Raw genomic sequence first — 14,933 nt, 5'->3', positions numbered from 1 at the left:
GAACGCAAGGCAATGGGTATGATGAACCCGTTTCTTTTCCCAGCCTCTTGTCTGCAGCTCCCTAATTTGATACCATGCTTGTAAGCTTTGATACTCAGGTTGCTGTCTTGTGTTTGGATCTCAGGCATCTCCCCCAGTAAGAACCATACGAGGCGTCTGGACGGTGGAGAACAAAATCCAGGTGGTAGCACAGCATCAGCCACCCTGGGCGTGCTGCAGTTGTCACTGGGGCTGGGCCAGATTAAACACCACAATGGTATGTTTGTCCCTGGCAGTCTGTGACTCGGGGGTCATGGAGCGATGTCGTCATGAACAGCCTGGAGAGCACATGAGGCAAGTGGCCTGTCGGATGAAGCCCCAAAACGCACCCCACATGCTCACAACAAGGCTGGGAAGACCTGTTCTTGCTGATGACCTTCTGAGGGCGTGGGTGCATCTACAATTCGAGCTGGCGTGATTCCCAGCTCCAGGAAACATATCCATGCTAACGCCGATGGCTAAAAATAGCATGTAGCCACATCGGCATGAGCCGTGGGAGAGGCTAGCGGCCCTGAGTATGTGCCTATGAGTCTCAGACAGATCAGACGCCCAGGGTGGCTAGCTGCCCCTGCTGCAAATGCACTCTGGTTTTAGCGTGCAGACTCTCATTGAGCTAGCGCAAGCACGTCTCCTCGAGCTGGGAAGCGCTCCCCCAGTTCCCAGTTTAGACGCATCCTCTAGCCAGCTGGGGAGGGCTGCTGTTAGGGCAGCTGTGGGAGGGCTGCAAACCCAGCTGTCCCCGTGAAGCCAGCTCCAAAGAACTGCCCCACTCTCCCAGCTGAAGAGGCAAGGTCCTGGCTGCTGCAATTGTCAGAGCAGCCAGGGAGGGGAACCGGCCATTCCCACTGCCCTGAACAAGGCCTGCTTTCCCAGCCCCTGGAGCAAGGGACTCTGCATGAAGTAGGACAGCAGGCCAGGTGGGGCAGAGGGGTTGCTCAGGAGAGCAGAGGGCCCCACTAATCTGTTCTGTGCATTGACTTTTCCTTTATTTAACACTAAAATGATGACGACTGCATTATTTGCCATGGCAGAGCCACGGCTTCTCCCATTTCCTGCCATGGCAACTAGCTTTGCTCATCACCAGCCTCCAAAGCCATCCAGCCCCATGTACCCTCTCCCTCTGCCGAACTCACAACCCTTTGGTGGCAGAATTGTTCCTCTAATGCTTGAAACCCGGTTGCTTTGATGTACTCTCTGTCTAGGCCGATGTGGTTTAAAAATCCTTGTTTATAAATTCCAGTGCCAGTGCCTTACTTTAACAGACGTCTTTGCTACAGACCAAGTATGTGTAATTAGTGACTTGGCCCAGCTGAGCTCTCTTCTTGACATCCTGCAGCACTCGGAGACCCGCTAAAGAGAAGCTGGCACAAATCAGATGGACCTTTTTATTTCATGGGGCCGGAGAGCAGTTTCACTGTTCATCATAACAGCAGCTCGCTGCAGTGGGAAAGTGTAGTTCAATGAAGCATTTTACCTTCCACCCCAGGCTTCCCTTAGAACAGACAGTTGGCCAGTGTGGGCCTCTCTGGGGCTCAAGGAAAGCTTAGAAGTGAATGTAAGGAACCTACTCTAGGCATGCAGCAAATCTCAGCTGATTCTTCCTGCTGTATGTGCTGCTTATGCACTAAATGCCTGACTCTCTCCTGTGAAGTATCTGAGTTGGGCATTCAAATACAGAGGGGACCCTCCTGAGGGGCCCGGGTATTTGCTTGCCCACTCTGGGCATGCTCCCGGTTCATCCCTACTTTTTCATTTAGGAAATTCAGCCTATTGCCCAGGTTCTGATCCTGCAAGGGGACAAGCACTCTGGTCCAGATCCAGCAAAGCATTGAATGACATGCTTAACTGTAAGCATGTGAGTAGTTAAAGTTAAGCATGTGCTTAAACGCTTTGGCCTTGATCCAGCAAAGTGCTTCTCACCTTGCAGAATCAAGCACGTATGGCATACCTAGAAGAGTTATTCCAGCCCATCCTATCTGTGGGGTGTTGGCAAAGCAGGAGAACCCAGAGCAACCCATCAAAGGAGAAACCTGGGGAACCAGGGCCTGCTCTAGTGCTCGCTCAACGCTTGGAACAATCCTAGGCAAAGGACAAAGGTGTCTCCTGCTGTCCCAGCCTGGAATGGCATTGCTGCCTAGCTTCTGTGTAAGAGCTGGGCAAAAAAAAATTTCAGCTGAAACTCTTTCTCTCTGAAAGATGCCCATTTGGGTAAACCAAAGCATTTCCGGAGTTCAGGTTGATTTCAGAGAAACAAAAAATGATTTATTTTTTTAAATGTCAAAATAAACCATTTTAACAACACTGAAACAAATCATTTTGATTTTTCAGGCTAGATTCACAAGGGGCTTTAGGTGCCATTCACAAAACTGGAGGAGGAGGGGGTGATGTCCCCGTTATAGTCAATAGCTCAGTCACCTAGCGCACTCACCTGGCACGGGGGAGACGCCAGGTTTGAATCCCCACTCTGGAGCAAGGACTTGAACTTGGGTCTTCCCCCTCCCAGGTAGATGAGTGATCTAATGACCAGGCTGTTGGGTACTTGGGTGGGAATCTTTCCTGTTGAAGCCGTTCCATGTGGTTTAAATTATTAACTGGGGCAGAGACTAAAACCTGAGTGTCGTCCCCCTCCCCCGATGAGCTATAGAGTCATTCTCACTTGCTCTCTGGCCCAACACCCATTCAAGTCTTTTATACAAAGTAGAGAATCTTCAGTGGGAGAGAGGGAGAGCCCCCCACCCCAGAATAGCTGACATCCCAGTGGTGAGGGCACTCACCTGCGATGGTAGGAGACTTGGATTCACATTCCTGCTCCCCAGCAAGGCGAGTGCCCTAACCACTGGAATATTGGGTATAAGGGGATGCCATCACCAGTGGTTTTGTGACTCTCGACCTTCATTTCCTTTACTTTTATTAAAGAAGGTTAAAAATGCCCCAAATCAAACTGTAACATTTCACCGCAGGTCAAATAGAACAATTTTTTTTCTTGTTTTCAGCTTCCCAAACGTTCCAGTTTCTGTTTGACCAGCGCTGGGTTTTTTTTTTTTCCCCCCGCTGGAACTGTGCCAGCGAACCAAAAAATCTGTTATTCACCCAGCACTTACTTCATGGGCTTATCGGCGCCCTCTCCTGGTGGCAGAATGGAAGACTAAGAAACACACAGCCGGGCAAACGAAACAGGAACAAACAAGAGTCCAGCTCCCTTTAGTATCTACTATCTGCCTTGCTCCTCCCAAGTGGCAGGGGCAGCGTGGGAGAAAACACAAAGGGGCGCTTTTTTTTAAAAAATGTAACGTGGGCATCGTGGGCCAATGAGAGGCCAGCTTGACTGTGAAAGAGAGACGATGGGGGCGGTGGAGACTGACCGTGAAGGGCCTGGAAAGTACAGACAAGGTAGTTGAGAAGCTATGACTCTGTGTGCCCCGTTCAGCATTTCTGCAGTGTTAATCCCGTGTTTGTGACGTCCCCACCAAGGTAAGTAAAAAGTCAGGATCTCTGTATTATTCATATAGCAATTTGGGCCTGAGTCTCATTCTGGCAGCGTACAGAGGTCTTAAAACAGGTATAAAGGTTTTAAGGCTCCTTTACATTTCCTTAGTCGTGTAAAGGAGCCTTATTGTAAATGACAGTATGGCCTTATAAATGCTTAGGGTGCTTTAATGATTAGAACTGGTTTAAATATTGGACCATAGGCGCCAACTTCTCCTGGTGCCGGTGGGTACTCCGCCCCCTCCCTGCCCCTATTGGACTCCTTCCCCAAATCCCCGCCCCAGCCCCGCCTCCTCCCCGGAGCACGCCGTGTTCCCGCTCCTCCCTGCTCCCTTCCACAGCTTGTTATGCTGTGAAACAGTTGTTTTGCGGTGGCAAGCGCTGGGAGGAGAAGCAGGGACGCGGTGTGCTCAGGGGAGGAGGTGGAGGTGAGCTGGGGCGGGGAGCTTGGCTGCTGGTGGGTGCAGAGTACCCACCAATTTTTCCCTGTGGGTGCTCCAGCCCCAGAGCACCCATGGAGTTGGCGCCTATGTTTATTGTTAATGACAGTATGGCCTTATAAATGCTTATGGTGCTTTAGGGATTCGAGCCAGTTTAAATTTTTGGACTGAAAAATGTTCCTATCAAAATCAATCTTGGTGGGGGCTTCACAAAGAATTTGCACATTGCTCTCTGCTGAAAGTATTGTTTTCTGTGGCTAATCATAGGTGATCACCACCTAAGAGCAACCTTCTGTGTCTCTCACACAATACGATTCTCCAGTTTCAAAGCACTGTATCAACTTACCCAGGTGAAGAAAATTAGCATTTGCCACTTTTGAAAGCCAGACATTCATTCTTTATTTCTTTATCCCATAATCTTTAATGTCTTCAGTTTGACATAATCCAGCTGTGCTCTCCAGCTCTGGGTTTGTGTGCTCTGTAAAGATGAGCACTAACAGGGCCTCAGTCCTTTAGGGTCTTCTGTCATGAGACGTAGGGATTGGGGAGCTGATCCCTTTTGTTACAGACCAGGCGCTGTCAAAGAAAGAGCATCCAAAAATAGAAAGTCCGAACTGTTAAAACAACCCAGATATGTGGAGAACATTGTATTTTTCGTTTCTTGTGCAGTTCATCCAGGAGAAGAATTGGATCCAAATCCTTGCAGTTGGGTGGCAGTAACAATCTTGAACCTGGAGCTGCTTTTCAGTAGCTTTATCATTGTAGTGGGCTGACCCAAAATTCTGGATCCAAACATCCCCGAACTTTGGAGTGTTCCAAATCCAGATCCAAACGTTGCCTCTTCGGCATCTCTCCGCTAGTTTATAGACACTGTTTGTACACTCTAAAAGTTGTGAAGTGCAGAAGGTCAGAGGTTTGGAGAAAAGATGGCAAGATATGCACATGCCTAATTCTAAAAAATGGGTGGTGAGAAAGAAACAGTATCGATTTCCGCAAAAGCATGTATTGCATGATGTTGCTTTAGTTCTTGTTCCAAGCCTTCCTTTCGTCACACTGCGATGGTCCTCACACCTGTGCAGCCAGCCCAGTTTTAAGACCGTTCATTCCGCCTAACCTAGAACTAAGAATTGACACAATGGTACTTTCCTGTTTGTGTGTTTGGAAGGCAGCCTTCTGGGATCTGTGTGGATATCAAGGGAGTGAGGAACCCTGAGTACTTTCTCTGGAGCAAAGAGGATTAAGAATGAGAAGGTAAAACTCCAAACAAGGTTCTCTAACGAATCACAATAGTCTACCCAGCATCATAATAAAGTAGAGAACGGGTTCCTATTTGGCTCTGGGTGTGATTCAGGATGCTGATATTATTATTGCTTTATATAGTCATAAAGAGCGGGAGCCAGTGCAAAACCAGGGCTCCACTTGAATACCCAGAACAGGGGTTAAGTGGTGCATAGCCTCATGCAAGCCCTCTGTATGGAGGCAGATTTCACAGTGAGCCTCCAAGACCATTGTAGGTGCTATACAGACAATTTAAAAAGCTACAGTCCCATCACTAAAGTGTCAGGGCCCTGATCCTGTGGACACCAGGCACATGGGACCTCAGTGAAGAGGTAGCATGAAAAGGGGCAGCAAAAGAGAGGGAGGGGGCTGGGGGATAAGGGTGACCAATACAAACTGATGAGTTCTCTTAGTGGTAGGCATTCCTCAGTAGAAATCACAGAATGGAGTTGTGGGTCGTTCTTGGCAAAGGATTGGGGTCTGCATATCTATGCACGTGTGCTCATTGGTAGGGCAACACCCTGTATGCATTCCCCCAAAACAGCATTAGGAATAGATTATTTGAGGAGGGGGGTGCTCACTGGGCTCATCATGGTTGGTATTGGCCCATGTTAACCTTGCTCCCATTTGCGAGTGATGACTCCTGTTTCCAGATGCCAGCCGTTTAAGTGTTTGACCATTTTGGATGGACTGTGGCTCCCTTCTAGAAATCCTGTAAAATGTGCCATAGCCTCTGTCTGAGCTTTACTTCTGAACTGGCTTGCACAGTGGAAATGATTTCAAGGAAAAAGAGTACGATTTTGTTTTTCTTTTTTAGACAACTCCTATTCAGTTGATTTTTCAGACAGTTCAGTTGTTTTTGATTAGCAAATTTAGTGTCAACTCGATGAGTTATAGACTAGATGACCCTTGTGGTCCCTTCTAGCCCTGTGATTCTATGAATTGTTGCTTGACATAGACTGTTGGATAGATTAAACAAGAATGCAAGCAAGCGTGCTCCAGCTAAAGCCTGAAGAGATTTCAGTGTTTTCCTTTCATTGGGATTGTTATGTCGTTACACAGTGAAAATTGTCAGACCCACCAAACTGTTTCAGCTTCCAGCTGCAGACACTGCAGAATTAATGAACTTCTCTGTAAACTAGTCGGGGCTGTTTCCAGGGGTGGGGAAAAAAAACAAACCCTTTTGGCCAGTCCTGGCTGGGGATGGTGGAGGGGGATAGTGGAATTTGTAATCCTGGCCAGTATAAACATTTAGCTTTTTCCTGTCCAAAGCCCTACCCCCAAGGGTCCACTTCAGGGTTCTGTGAAAATTAACCTCTTTGCACAACTTCCAGTCAGGGCTGCCGGGCTGCAGCAGGCATGGAGATGTTGCTCAGAGAAGTGACAGCCAGGCCAGGGCTATCTCTGCCACATGTTGCAGCATTTTAAAGGCATCCTGGTGGCTTAAACGTTCAGGAGAACTGAAAAAGACACAAAACAAAAAAACCCCAAATTTGGGCCTTTGGTTATATTCAGGCCCCTTTATGCCTCTCTGGTACTAGAAAAAGGCCTTAACGTGAATGGAAATAGTCCCCTGAGAATACCCCTCAACAGAAGGCATTCCCAGGTGGCGCAGGGCGGGCACCAGGCTTCTAGTGTGAGAGATGTGTTGGGAGAATTGTAGTACAGATATTCTCTGCTTTTCTGGACCCATAGGGGCCATGGGAGCCAGTGTGTAAGTTAGTGCAGTCCTGAGGCTGCTCTACCTTACACCGTGGACTAGGATGGGGCTTGCATGGCGCTGCACAAAGATGTTTTAAAGCCACCTTCTCCATCCTGCCCTACCCCTGTCCCAAGCACAGTAACAGAGTCTCTGGAGAATCAGACCCCTTGTGTTCTTATTTACTAATTGGCTTTCAAATTCAGAATCTGGGGAGGATTTTAACTCTGCCATCTCTGGCGGTCCTTCATGATACCTTCACAGAAGCTCAGCCATGCTAACCCTCCGCCTTACCCAGAGGTCTAAATCTGGCACCCACCTTTATAAAACAGGCCAATCCTAACAAAAAGCCTTTAACATCTGAAGAGCCACGTTGACACTAGCTGGATATGGCAAAGAGCCATGAAAATGAAACCGATTTAGCATTCCGCAGAGCACATAAGGAGTTTATAATAAAAATCACAGTTAATACATCGAAATAGCTGCAGGTTATGATAGAAACAGTATTATTTAGAGCTTGCAGAGAGATCTGGCAGGTGGAGTCTGTCAGCAGCTTCAGCAGAAGTCTGGGTCTAGAGATGTCATTGCCACCCACCCACATAATAATAATGTTTAGAACTTTTAATCTTCATAGCTCCTTGCAAGTATTAACTAATTGATCCTCACAACTCTCATGAGGGCTAGGGCTAGTAGTCAGCTAGCAGTTAAGTGGCTGGGCTTCTGGCTGTGCCACTGGCCCCCTGCACCCTGGATAAGTCGCCTGGGGGCGAACTTTTAATTTTGGGTGTCAAAATGTTTGGGTGCTCAGCCTCAGGTAAGATGGGTGTGCAGCCTACGGTAAAGCCTGATTTTCAGAGGTGCTGAGCACCTGCAGTTCCCACTGGTTTCAACTGGAGTTTGTGTGAGTTCTCAGCACTTCTTCAAAGGGGCACCAAGAAAACCGAGGCCACTTTTGAAAATCGTCCCTTTGCCTTTCCGTCCCTCAGTTTCCCCATCATGGGGCTAATCCTACCCAACTCAGTGAAGTATGTGGAGGCTTCATTCATGTTTATAAGGTGTTTTGAGATCGCCAGATGGAAGGTGCTATACAAGTGCACATTATTATGTATTACCCTAGTGGATTTTTTTTAGTTGTATCCTTAAGAACCCCGTACAAGAGTTAAGGTGGCTGATCAAAACTGGGAGATTTCTTTGAAGTCATCCACTCCAACTATGCAAGCATTACTGTACTAGTAGGATTTTTCTGAATGTGTTTTCTGTTTTGAGGTGCTGCCAATAAGGTTAGACTGGCACAAGATGAAGGATAATTGTGTTTTATTCTGTAGTTTCCTTGGTGCGTTTTCTAGCTATAATTGATGTCAAAAGATATATTGCTTGTCCTGGTAATCATTGGATGTAGTGAACCTAAGGCTTTTGGCCTTTATATCCAGCCCAAATTGGGGCCTCAGCTACCTCATTGCTAGGGCCCAACCACATTCACAGTCCATTTTGGTCAATTTCATGGTCATAGGATTTTAAAAATCATAAATTTCATGATTTCAGCTATTTAAATCTGAAATTTCACGGTGTTGTAATTGTAGGAATCCTGACCCAAAAAGGAGTTGGGAGGGGTTGCAAGGTTATTGTAGGGGGGGTTGCAGTACTGCTACCCTTCTGCACTGCTGCAGGGGGCAGTGCTGCCTTCAAAGTTGGGCAGCTGGAGAGTGGCAGCTTCTGGCCAGGAGCCCAGCTCTGAAGGCAGAGCCACTGCCAGCAGCGGCGAAGTAAGGATGGCCTGGTATGGTGTTGCCACCCTTACCTCTGTGCAGCTGCCTGCAGAACTGGGGCCTCAGTCAGCAGCCGCCACTCTGCAGCTGCCCAGCTCTGAAGGCAGCAGTGCAGAAGTAACGGTGGCATGGTATGGTATTGCCACCCTTACTTCTGCGCTGCTGGTGATGGGGTGTTGCTTTCAGAGCTGGGCGCCCAGCCAGCAGCCACTGCTTTCCAGCCACCCAGCTCTGAAGATAGTGCAGAAGTAAGGGTGGCAATACCACAATCCCCCTAAAATAACCTTGTGACACCCCACCCCCCGCAACTCCCTTTTGGGTCAGGACTCCCAATTTGAGAAACACTGGTCTCCCCTGTGAAATCTGTACAGTATAGGGTAAAAGCAAACAAAAGACCAGATTTCATGGGGGGAGACCAGATTTTACGGTCCATGACACGGTTTTCATGGCTGTGAATTTGGTAGGGCCCTACTCATTGCCTTCACCTGGCTTTCATGGGGGTGACTGAAGGCAGAATGTGGGACAAGGCTAAAAACCCCACTGAAGGTAACAGATGCTGTATAGTCAACTATTTCCTCCTCTGCTGCTGAGCAAGGAGTTCCTGGAGGTTGGCCCAGCTTTTGAGAAATACAGAGAAACTGGAAACTGTTTTTAAAAAAAAAAAAAAAAAAAAAAAAGAAAAAGAAAAGGGTGGCTCATGACATCTGTGGAAAAAAGTAGTATGAAACCTGAACGCCACAGCAGGAGCGGCCTTCATCAGTTCCAGCCAACTAGAAGTAGGAAACTGTAGTCTAGGAAATGTGCCCAAGTGAGTCTCTGGGCCTGATTCACTGCTGTGTTACTCCACTTCTACCCCATTGGCACGACACTGATCTCAGTGGACTCACATTGGTGTAAAATGCACTGCGGAATTAGGCCCCTTGTGTTGGAAGGAAGAAGTGTCGAAGCTGTGCTCTGAGTTACATGGATGTAGCTCACACTGATGTCAGTGGGACCTAGACATGTAATTCTGGCCAAACTGAGCCTTTAAATTGTATCATTGCCAGCCCTGCAAAATGCTGTGGGATAGGTTCTGGTCTCATGTACCACTGAGGCAAATCCAGAGTAACCCCATTGAAGTCCGCAGGTTGCACTGGGGTAACTGAAAGGCAAAATATTGCCCTTGGTCACCCAGTTGCTAAAGAAGGGTTTTTCATGTTTGTCAGAACAAAACTCTAAGGAAAATGTATTACCTTCTGAGTTAGCAGGCACCATGCCCGAGTCTTCTCTGAGTTACGGTGGCATGAATCCAAAGGAACTCTATTGACTTCAGCGGAACCGTTCTGGGTTTATTGCTTTGCCAGCTAGTCCTCTGGCCGACAGACTTCTCTGTCTGTTGTTCACTGCACTATATACACAGAAAGCTGGTTTTTCACAATGTGGGTTGCACCAAACCGTTTTCTTATTTTTGTGTATGCTCGTGTAAGGGAAAGAATGAATTGAAAAAATTAACAGAGTAAGGATTTATTTTGGGGAGGAAAAGGGGAATTGCAATAGTGCCAGCCCCTAAAATCATAAGTCAGACCCTAAAAAAGTCATGAAATGGTCTTAAAAAGTCATGAGATCAGGGGTGCTGGAACAATTTTTATAGTGGGGGTGCAGAGAACCATTGACCCAAACTGTAAACCCCGTGTATGATGAATCCACTTGAAGCCCGGGGTGTGGCAGCACCCCTAGTTCCAGCATCTATGCATGAGATTAAAAAAAATAGGTTCTTTCTATTTGCCTTCTGGTTTTTAAGCTTTTAGGGTTTGTTTTCAAGCTTTTCTCCACAATCACTGGCTTTAATGAAAGCTGAGACTAATCAAAGGATGCCAGGAACTGGAGCTTTAAGAAAAACACTAAATATTGCAAGACTGGTGATAAAATTGTGAGAGCTGGCAATGCTAGAAATGTGTGTGTATATCTTGGTGAGTTTCTATGTTTTGCATTTTTTGCGGGCCCCTTAGCAAAGCGTAACACTTAATGATTAAAATGTGATTGTATGTAACTAATCTCTGAAAGACAGTTAATTTAGAAATTACTTAAAACAGGTCAAATCAGACATAATATTGTCCAACCCAAGCATTCTTCCATTCAAACCAGTAAACCATAAGACCCATGTTAAAGTGGAATACTAAGAGCTGGAAACACACAGGCCACAAATGATCAACGCATGAGCGGAAAGATCAGGAAATGAACTCTGCTGTAGTTCAAATGTCAACAATCCCTGCAGCCACCTTTGGTGGCTCTGATATCTGGGAATGGGCCAGATCTGAACAAATCAAATGCTAAAGGTTGCATTATGGCCTCTCTCCCTGGGTTCAGCTGCAGCTGATATTAACCAGAGTTGCATGCCAGAATGTGGGTGAGTTCACCCGTGACATAATGGTGGTCCAAGTTACTCAGGTCAGGTGTGAGTGGATTAGAAAATGGATGTGTATAGGAAAATAGTATAACTTGCATCAATGGATGTGCAATCTGAGTGCAGTTTACACCAAGTAAGTATTCGTTGGGGACTAAACTAAGCCTTGGCATAAATATTGAAGTCAGGAGCTGCATATGCTTCTTATAGCCTGGCTCAAGTTGGCTCTGCAAGTGATGGCGATGGGGTAGGCATAAATTAGATCAGGGAGGGGCTGCTCTCCCTCTGTGAGTTAAATTATCTGCTGTAACAGCCTGTTTACTCTTCTGCTTTTGTTTGCACAGGTTAACTCTGCTTAACTCTAGAATAACTCCATTGAAATGAACAGAGTGACACTCCACGAAAAGGTTAGTGAGATTAGTATCAGGCCCCTAGTGTTCAGATTATTTTTAGGGTACTGGTCCAGTTTCAGATCTCAGTTTCCCTGTTGTACATCTGCACTCATTCCAGCAGCTTCAGTGGACTTGCTCTGCATTTACACCAATGTTATTGAGATCAGAGCCTGGCCCACTGAGATTCACACCAGCACACTTTGGGTTTATTTATCCTACAGCTGGTAACTGTGTTGAACCAATTTGCAAACATGGCTCTTCCCAAGCACAGTTGCAGCATGGTTTGCCACCACTTGCACCACACTGTTGCAACTCTGTTCGGAATCTGTGCGATGGAATCGGTAGAGGGAAAAGACACAGCATGGTTTCTGCTAGCTTGGTTGTTTTCTTAAGAAACCTTGTCCACAGTAAACATGGACACTGCTCAAATAGTGTTGTGAACAATTGTCAGGTACAGGGTACTTGTGACTTCGCTGCATTGTTGTTTATTTCCGCAGCTGTAGCAATGCGTGAAGATATGCCTGCCACTGAATTTTGTGATAGGAAGTTAATTATCTTGCCATCTCTATAGCTCAATCTCATTCATTTGCCTCTGGAAATCTGTGGAGATGCATGGAGCTTTGGGAACTGAGCCCCCAGCTTCTTCCATGAAAGAAAGATGCAAAAACCTATCTCACTCCATTCCAACAGAAGAATGAACATGAAACCATATGAGCTGAAACATTTGATGTTTCCACTCCCCTGAGTGCAAGTAAGCCAGGCATCCTGAAATGAACAGAAACATCAGCACTGAGGTTTAGCACATCATTCTTCCCTGACATCTGGATTATGACTGCGAGGAATGCAAGAAAATGGCAGGTCATGTGACAGTCCTTCCACAAGGGGTGGAGGAATTTAGCTCTGATTTACATACAGTTTATCATAGAAAGTATCTGAAGATGTTTGACCGCTATGAAATTCCTCTCCAGCTAGTATGCCTTTCCTTAAGGAACCTGCACAAAACAGACATCACATGGTGTTCTTCCAAACTAATCATTTGTCACATGGAGAACGCCAAGCTCAGCCTGCAGCCAGTGGTTCCTGTCAATTGTCAGGGCTCACGATCTAGCCCACAGGATTCTTTTCACTTTGTGATTGCTTCCTGCTTTGCCTGAAAGATTGCTGTTTGCTTACTTGTTAACCGCCTTGCTAGGTTGCCAGCTTTTGGAACAGGGCCTGAAGCGTCATAATGTAACATCATGGCCTCGCACCACAACGTGAGGATGCTGTGCAAAATCATCATCGGGTCACAAGACAGTGTTGTGACTTGAAGAGATTTTGTTGGCCTGAAATAATTTTGCAGACAGTCAAATCATCCCAGGGTCGCCCTGGTTAAATAGGGACAATCCTCTAAAGCCAAAACAAGAGGCAATCCTCTTCTTTCTTAGTCCCACGGAGGGCAGGAGGAGAAGCAATCATCTTAGTTTGCAGCAAGGGAGATTTAAATGAAACATTAGGAAAAACTTTCTAATTGAAAGGGTTGTTAAGCATTGGAACAGGGTACTTAGGGAGGTTTTGGAATCCGCATCATTGGAGGATTTTAAGAACAGGCTAAGTGAACACCTGTCAGGGATGGTCTAGGTGTACTTACTCCTGCCTCAGCAAGCGGGGATGGATTAGATGACATGCCTCAAGGATCCCTTTCAGCACTACTGTTTTTATGAGGCTATGATTATATGCTTCTGGCAGTGGACATAGCCTGGAAGTCTATGGAGCTCCCTAGCTCAGGCTTCTTCTCACAGTTAGGCTCAGTCAACCTGTTCCTCCCATGGAATGACACTGCCCTTTAGTGAAAGGAAGTAATCGCTCTCCTTAAGAGGCTTCTGCATTTAAAAGCAAAGGCAGTTGCTATACCGTCAATCATTAGCCAGGCTAGACACGCCAATTGTTCTGACCTATTTACCATGCTACAATGCTCATATTTTAAAAAGTGATATGTCAGCTACTCTTCCATCTTGTGTGGGGTTTGCTTAGCTCACAAACCTGACAGAAGAGTTGCACTGAGTCATTTCTTAGATGGGCGACTTCCACAGAACACCTCGGTAGTGTGGTGGCAGTCCTTCCAACGAGTCAGTTTTGAACTAGTTTGGAGACTTTAAGATGCTGTCTTTCAAATTAAATGTACAACCGGCGCCTATGGCTAGTACAGATCTTATGGCAGCTTTTGTCAGAGTAAACCCAGTGCCTTGATGAGACTACAACTTGAGTAATTATAGTCTGCAACCTGAGTTCCCCCTGGAGAGTCCCCCTTGGATGCAGCAGTCTCCTTTCTTTCTTGTTCTAATGGTTGTGCCATGCAATGTTGCTGTCAGCTGCTGAACAGCAGCTGCGGTCCAGAGGTGGTTGCATCTTACTGGTAGGTGAAGTGAGTTGCACATAAAGCTTGTATATCCATTTAAGTTTGTAAATTATTTGGGATGAACAATCAGTATTTAATTGTAAGGCTCTTTCATGGTGCACTGAGCTTCCAGGATGAGCTTTTCTCCCATATCTTGACTCTGATAGAAAATGGCAGGCTTATAATGACCTAACTGTGGAAGAGATTAATTCAAGGATAAAGCCCTTCGTAGTTTCTACCCCGTTATACACATATACATATAAACGCCACTAAAGAAAGCATTCTGTGATTCTACCACAGATAATTTTAACATTAGTCAGTGCATGACAACTTGACTGAAAAAAAAGTAAAAATTTAAATTATAAACAGTTGATTTGTACTGGAAAATGCATTATATAAACTCAACTTGTTTTTCCCCTTTGATCCATATTGTCTGTGCTTCTAAACTACAATATTTGTGAGATGTTTTGCAGGAGATACCCATCCTCACAATGGATAGTTGGCAACTGATCCGGAAAATAAAGAACAATCTGTTTCCTGTTAAGTGTTGCTGGTCACATTAATTTACATTGTTTGTCTCGTGTTTTACTGCTTCCGCATTGATGTTGCATTAAGATGGCTGGAGTTGAGGCAAGAAATCAAATGCAGGCACTGGCAAAGATTCTCTTACGCTAATAAGGTTGTTCATGTCATCATTTTTTTTTGTATGCATTGAAATACAAATACTGCAGCTGTCTCTCTAACTTCTTTAATTAGTGTGTGTTAATGCAGCGCTGGTGAAATTGCTGGATTGAAAAACCCTGGAGATTCAAGCCTCGGTACAACACAGGCGTTGGCCGTGCAAGCTTCTCCCGCTGTTGGACTTCACTTCCCTGTGGGTTCATCTTTGGCCTTTCTGCTGTGGCTGTTGACAGTGGACTTAGTAAGTGCCAGTTGTGTTGATATTAGCTTTTGAGCCTGTCCTGTGTTTACTTGTCCCTGGGCAACTGAACTCTGACCTAAATTTCTCCCAAGCTATCAAACGGTGAATGGAACTTCCAATCGCTATCTGCCTTTCTGGATTTGAACCAGCA

At 46.0% G+C, this 14,933-nt stretch overlaps 1 long non-coding RNA gene across 1 annotated transcript; it reads left to right on the top strand.

Annotated features, from left to right (window-relative positions):
• Nucleotides 1-5,157: 5,157 nt before the first annotated feature.
• Nucleotides 5,158-14,664, top strand: LOC142000286 (uncharacterized). The gene is made up of 3 exons (XR_012642207.1): nt 5,158-5,216; nt 11,436-11,498; nt 14,617-14,664. It is a non-coding gene; the product is annotated as an uncharacterized LOC142000286 (long non-coding RNA).
• The last annotated feature ends 269 nt before the right edge of the window (nt 14,665-14,933 follow it).

This window comes from Natator depressus, chromosome 17 (genome assembly GCF_965152275.1).
Source record: "Natator depressus isolate rNatDep1 chromosome 17, rNatDep2.hap1, whole genome shotgun sequence".
NCBI lineage: Eukaryota > Metazoa > Chordata > Testudines > Cheloniidae > Natator > Natator depressus.
Note: the sequence above shows the minus strand (reverse complement) of the source record. Positions and strands in the feature narration are given on the sequence as shown.